This window comes from Falco biarmicus, chromosome Z, assembly GCF_023638135.1.
Source record: "Falco biarmicus isolate bFalBia1 chromosome Z, bFalBia1.pri, whole genome shotgun sequence".
Taxonomy (NCBI): domain Eukaryota; kingdom Metazoa; phylum Chordata; class Aves; order Falconiformes; family Falconidae; genus Falco; species Falco biarmicus.
The window spans coordinates 21,996,704-22,003,004 of record NC_079311.1 but is presented as its reverse complement, the minus strand read 5'-3'; the positions used below and the strand labels follow the sequence as shown (position 1 = coordinate 22,003,004).

The 6,301-nt window shown below is 53.2% G+C and overlaps 1 protein-coding gene across 1 annotated transcript in view; it reads left to right on the top strand.

Moving 5' to 3' along the window:
• Window positions 1–4,926: 4,926 nt before the first annotated feature.
• ZNF608 (zinc finger protein 608) overlaps window positions 4,927–6,301 on the top strand; it is an 85,393-nt gene continuing 84,018 nt past the window's right edge. Inside the window, 1 exon segment of the mRNA XM_056325297.1 lies at window positions 4,927–5,210. The gene's annotated coding sequence lies outside the window, so the exon portion shown is untranslated.

Genomic DNA, 6,301 nt, shown 5'->3' with positions numbered 1-6,301 from the left:
GAGACACACAGAGACACAGAGACACACACACAGACACACACACACACACACACACACACAGAGTCTTTCATAAATCGTTGCCAGGCCTTTTTTGTTGCTCTTCTATAAACAACAGAGCGGTACTTTGTTTCCATATATAACCTGTAATTGTGTACTGAAACATCAGAGACACTGACCTTTAGACTAGATATCAGACTGAGACTCCTTGTGAATATGCAGATAAATGTAAAAGAGTCTATGGAGTGTTCTAAAGAAGAAGAAAACATTGTTAGCATTGCCTCTTAAAAAAAAAAAAGAAAGCAAGCCAGTAGTATCTAACATAAGTAGCTGCCAAGTGTATAATGACTCCTCTGTATGTGTGTATCACCAGTTCCCACACTCTGGTCTATGGATCAATGGCAGTCTGCAATGCTGTAATAAATTACCCACAACTAATGTGCAAAGTGAGTAGTTTGCACACATATCAGTTAAAAGTTTGTCCACAGGACCCCAGGATAGGCTGCGATAAACTCTGGGGGTTGTAAGGACAGTGCTAATCCAAAATCTTTGCATCAATATGATAATAAATTTCCAAGGTACGGCTTTCAAATCTGTGGTGCGAAACCCTTTATGTGCAAAATGTTGTATTCGAGAGAAATGCCTGGGATTGTTTACCTAATTAATCCGGCAAATAAGTCCTCAAGAGAAAAATATATTTTTGCCCTCTCTGTAGTGCAAAGCTGAAGAAAAAATAATGATGGTTGTAATCTTTGCAGGCGCACAGTGTGTAAAGCTGAGATTGCCTGCGCACACACGGACCTCTGCTCCTGCAACATGAGACCCAGGAACAAAGGGTGCAGTTGGGAAAGGTCGTCCGAGGGAAGGTGACTGAGGCTCAACTGCAAACGGCGGCGGGACGACGTGGCACTTTCAGACATTAACAAATTTAACACCAACGATCTTGCGGTCCACCCTATCAGCGGGGCAGGGGCATGGGCAAGGCCTGACAAAAGGCCTTCCCGAAGCTGCGCGTGAACGGGTGTTCGCTGCGCCCCACGCTTACCCACGGCAGCCGGGCCGCGGACCGAGCTGTCCCGGCACTTCGGGGGACGCGGACCGGGGGCGCCCCGGCCGCCCCCACCGCGGGCAGGGCCCGCCGCCGGCCGCACACCCCCGCGCGGCCTCAGCCAATGAGAGGCCGGGATAGCGATTTCTGGAGCGGTGATTGGTCGCTGCCCGCTCCGCGCCCGGGGCGCCGGCGGCCGGGGAGCGGGCGCGGGGCGGCGGGCGGAGCGCTGGCCGCGGCTCCGCGCCTGGCTGCGGGCTCCCGCCCCGCCGCGCCGCTCGGGCTCGTCGCCAGGCTGCTCCGGGGGGAGGAGGAGGAAGGAGCTTTTCCTCATAACAAATGCGGTTTTAAACTGTCCGGGAGTGTAAGATAAGAGCTTCACATTCCTTTCGCTAAAAATAGACGTTTACCGGTAATTTTTCTTAGCGTATACGATGCGTATGTCTGGCAAGATTAAAAAGAAAAAAAAAAAAAGAAAAAGAAAAAAAAGAAAAGCGGGGCGGGGTGGGTGGATGGAGTTCTCTGGAATTATTAGTGGTCTGCAGCTGCATTAATTAAAAACGGATTTCCTATTTTAGACAAACACCACTAATTTATTGGCCTTCTGCCTGTCTTGTAAAACGTACACGAATACAAAGTTGTAATTTAATTTGGCGAGAAAATCAAGGCGAAAAAGCCACTAAATCACACAGCGGGCACTGGCCTCTTTTTGAAATAGGGACATTTCCGACCTGACAAGGCAATGTGAGTTAAGTGGTCTTTTTGCAGCCGCTCATGGGAATCGACTGCTGCAGATACACCTACGGGCCTGCAAGTGGTCTTGCTGTAATTTCAGCCACAGAAATAAATAAAACCCTGCTTCGGTAATCATGCAGCACATTGGACAGGCTCCTTCCCTGTATAGTCATACACAAAAGCCAGGAGGGAGAGGAGCAGGAGGGGAGGCTCCCCTCTGAATTTTGTGGTCTTAAAGGGTTTGTGAGGATATTTTACCCATCAGTTGGTAGCTGTGGTTGGAGAAACTGCTCTTCCACACTGACTGTTGCTTTCAGAAAAGAAAATGATGGTGTAACACAGATAAAGCAGAGGCGCTTTTGCAGTCTGTACCAGTGACTGTTCCTTGGCTAGTTAACAGACCAGCTATTCAGAAGCAATTTTCTTTGGGCTGAAATTATGTGCTGACCGTAGCAGATCACTTCCCATAATACCCCTTCCCCCACCCGATGCTGAATACCAACTGTCTCCTACTCACTGTATAATAATGTGAAAATGACTGTAATTTCGCAGATGAGAAGCAGCCCAAAGTGAAACGTGTCCAAACAGAGGTCGATATTGAAAAATCAGGGCCATTACCTAAATCTGTAAAATACGTACTCTGAAGAAACAGGAACAGTGATCTGCGACTAAGTAGACTGAAAAAAAGTAGGCTTGGTGTTGCTGACCTTAAAATTTTCGTGATGCACTGAGTGAAATCGCCCAAAAGTCAGCCGGAGGAACCTGTGATTGGCACTACCTTGTAACATTAGGCATGCTCGTGCCCCTACGAATTGCAAATGCTGGGGTGCAAGTGGGGCACCCCGGGTACAGCTGGCAGTGTCAGCAGCCATCTCTGGTTCTGCTGGCAGCTGTCTCGGTTGCCACACTAGATAGGAAGCAGCCCCTCGCAGGCGTTCCTTGCCATCAGCGCCACGTTGTCAGAAGACCAGGGTGGGAGGACAGGGACACGTTCATACCGCAGCATTTCTTGTTTGCACTACGCACATGCCGTGCCTTCCCTCTTTTTTTTTTTTTTTCCTTCCCCCATCCCCCCCTTCTCTTTGTAATCACTTAAAAATTTAATGTGATGATCAAGGGCCTCCTTGGCAATGAACTTATCCCTGCTAATAAACCCTTCATTATCAGCTCCTGAAAGGGAAGTGTTTTTACACCAGGAGGAACCGAGCAAGTTTTCTCTGGGCGGCTTCAAGGCCTCCCAAGGGAGCGTGTACTGGTGACCCCCCGTGCCCTCGGCGCGAGGCCGGAGGGGCGACCGGGGGAGCCAGGGCTCACGGGGACTGGGAGGGCTGCCTTGGCTCCCCAGGGCCCTGGTCACGATGGCTTGGTGCCCAGGGCACGTCCGGGTGCCACATCACAGGCAGCGTGTAGAGCCACCCCCACCCCCACCCCCATCTTGCACCATCTTCCCCTGCCCCCGCAGCAGGTAGGTTTGGGAGGTTGCACAGCTCCGCTACCGACTCCACCAGCCACCCCTTTAATGGGAAGCCTGTAACGGGGCGGGGGGACGGGGGGACGGGACGGGGGGACGCGAACGCCTGTAATTTGCTCAGCTGGATGAAGTCCAAAGAGGTATTTTGTCACCCTGTCACGGGTGCGCAGGACATTGTAAATGCCACGCTTTGACTCCTTGCCGGAAACCTTGACTTGGGCAACGCGTGCGTTTGGCAAGAAAAACATCCCCTATCGATTTTCACAGGGAGATAATTCCCGGTGAGATCAAGGGAAAAAGGTGGGGAAAAAAAAAAGAAAAAAAATAAGGGGGGGGGGGGGCGGCGGGGAATAAACTGTGCTTAAGGGAATCAAAAGAGACCAGGGTCCGAGCCCCGACCCGGAGGCACGGCGGGTGCCGGCGAGAGGGAGCCTCTTCCCCCCCGCTCCGTGTCTCCCCCCCCCCCCCCCCCCCCCCCCCGTGCCCGCGGGCGGCCGCCGCCCCCGCCCCCACCCCACCACCGCCGTCTGCGAAGGGTTAAACGCAATTTAACGCAGTGGTGTAGCATAATGGCTCCCAACCTAAACAAAAGGAATGATTAAGGGGGATATTTTCGAGCTACACAAAGCCCGATAGGGAAGATTTGTGTTACTAATTCCTGTGAAAGGATGTTCACGTGGTAGTTATACGGTCGCTGGCATTCACACTTCAGTGCGTGCAGCAGTAAATCAGCAGCCTGGAAACAAAAGGGTTATTTTCTGCTCCCCCTCCTTCCGAAAAAGAGGGGGGAGGGAGAAAAAAAATAAATAAAACCCGACCAACCTAACTTAAGCCATATTGTAAAAAATGAACATGGAATAAAATACGTGACGAGTGGAAGAGAGTGAATGCAAGAAGGAGATCTGGCCCGACAGTGCAGCAGCGCCCCGGTGTCCCCCCGAGCAGAGATGGGGGTGCTGCCCTGCCCTGAACCTCCCTTCAGCCCTTTCCTCCAGACACTGTTTGCTTTTCTCCTCCACTAAGCACGAAAGTAATCGCACATGTGTATCAGCAGCCCTCTCTCGCTGGCTTCAAGCTGTTGTAACTTTGAATGAGGGGGCATTTAAAAATTATGAGTGAGATTCTAAATTGCCTCTTTGAAACCGGCACAGAAAAATCATTCATCATCGCTTCGAAGGCTGCCCTGAAATTAAATTAAAACGAAATGAGAGAGTCTTCCTCCCAACGTGTGAGGCTTGGCAGAGCTACTCTCCACCTTGGTTTTCTATTTTTTCCCCTCCTCCCTCTCCCCTCCCCCCCCCCCAGCCCTAAATGTTATATAGGATAATTGAAATGGGAAACATGATTTGTATCTGGCTGCAGCAGGAGGCTGCCGACGGTAACACGGCGTGGGCTGAGGGCTGCAGAGCGAGGAGGGGGGGTGAGGGGGTGGGGGGTGTCTGATGCGGGGGGGGTGGGGGGTGCGTGCGTGCCTAATGCCTGTGTGTACAATGTGTGTGTGTGCGCGCGTGTTTCTGTCTCTCACCCTCGCCGGCAGGCAGGAGGAGCGGCGGGCCAATCAGAGAGCCCGGTTTCATAAAAGCTGGCTTCTGATTGGCCAGCAGGGAAAGGGCATTGTGAACAAAGAAAAGTCCCTCTCAGGTACCGCGCCGGAGCGGGCTCCCACTCCCCCACCCCGGCCGCCGCCGCCGGGGCAGCGCCCGTGTCCCCTGTGTGTGTGTCAGCGTGTGAGGGGACAGATACAGATGCTATTTTTTCTTCTCTCCCCCGTTTTTATTTTTTGTTTTAATTTTGTTTCTAGAAAGAAAGGAAGGTTCATGGTATCTGGTGCTCTCTTCTTCCAAACACAATAAATCTGTTGAAGACATTAGATTTTTTTTCCTAAAATAAAAAGCGGCTGCAACAAAAACACACTCAATGCAGTTAGAAGGAAAAGGTCAACTCGATCCAATACAGACCGTAAGTACGGTTGCGTGGTGTGTCTATAGCACTTAGAGGGGATTTTTTTTTTTTTTTTTTTCTCTGCAAAGGGGAGTGTTACGAGTTTTGGGGAGTTGAGGGAACTAGGGTTTTTTTTGGGTTTAAAAAGAAAAAAAAAAGAAAAAAATGAAGAAAAGAAGACTCCCACAAGCAGGATGAGTTATTTGAGGGAAATAGGAGGGTGAAGCACTGTAGTCACACAAATCATACTTGACGGTGCACTTGGGGGGCGTTAAAGCGTAGTGCCTTTTTGGGGTTTTAACTAACCAAGGGGGAAAAATAAAAGTGACACAATTACAGACAAGCCTGCATACCGTCCCCTCCCGCCTCGGCCCCCGAGCGAGGCGCTCGTTAGGAGGAGTGATGGGGTACCGACAGATCCGGCGGCACGGGAGGCATTTCTCCTGTCACACGGAGACGCCAGGAACGCGAGGCCGGAGCTGTGGGGGGGTGGGGGGGTGGGATCACCCGTTGGTCGCCGGTGCCTCGGCCGGTTTCCCCCCGCCTCAGTCTGCCAGCCGGCCGCCGCTCGCCGTCCCGAGGCGGGAGCAGGGGGAAGCCCCGCGGTGCCGGCACCCCCCGCCGGGCGGCGGGGCACTCGGTAAGGTATTCCCGGGGAGCACCCCCGGGCGGCAGGGATCCCCGCGGCCGCGGGCGTGGCGGGGCCGGTCGGTCGGTCTGTCTGCCTGCCTGTCTGTGTGTTGCGGTGGGGGGGGGGGTGGTGTGTTTCCTCCTTTTTTTTTCTTCCTCCTTTTTTTGGGGGGGGTGTGTGTGTGTGTGTGTGTGTTAAAGACCCGACCCGTATTCGCTGGATACGCTTGTCACCCATTTTTGTTCTCACGACAACCAATGGAGCCCGCCAGCCTCACGTGACGCGGGCGGCCTGAACTGTAACGGAACCGCCGCGCCTCGGGGGTTGGCGGTTGCTGGCGCGAGCGCCCCTCCTCCCCCCCTCTCCCCCCCCCCTCCTCCCCCCCTCCTCTCCCGTCCCCCCGTCGTCGTCCCCCACCCCCCACTCCCTCGCCCGCCACCGGCAATTCATTACGGCTTTTAGCTTCCCATCGCCGGCT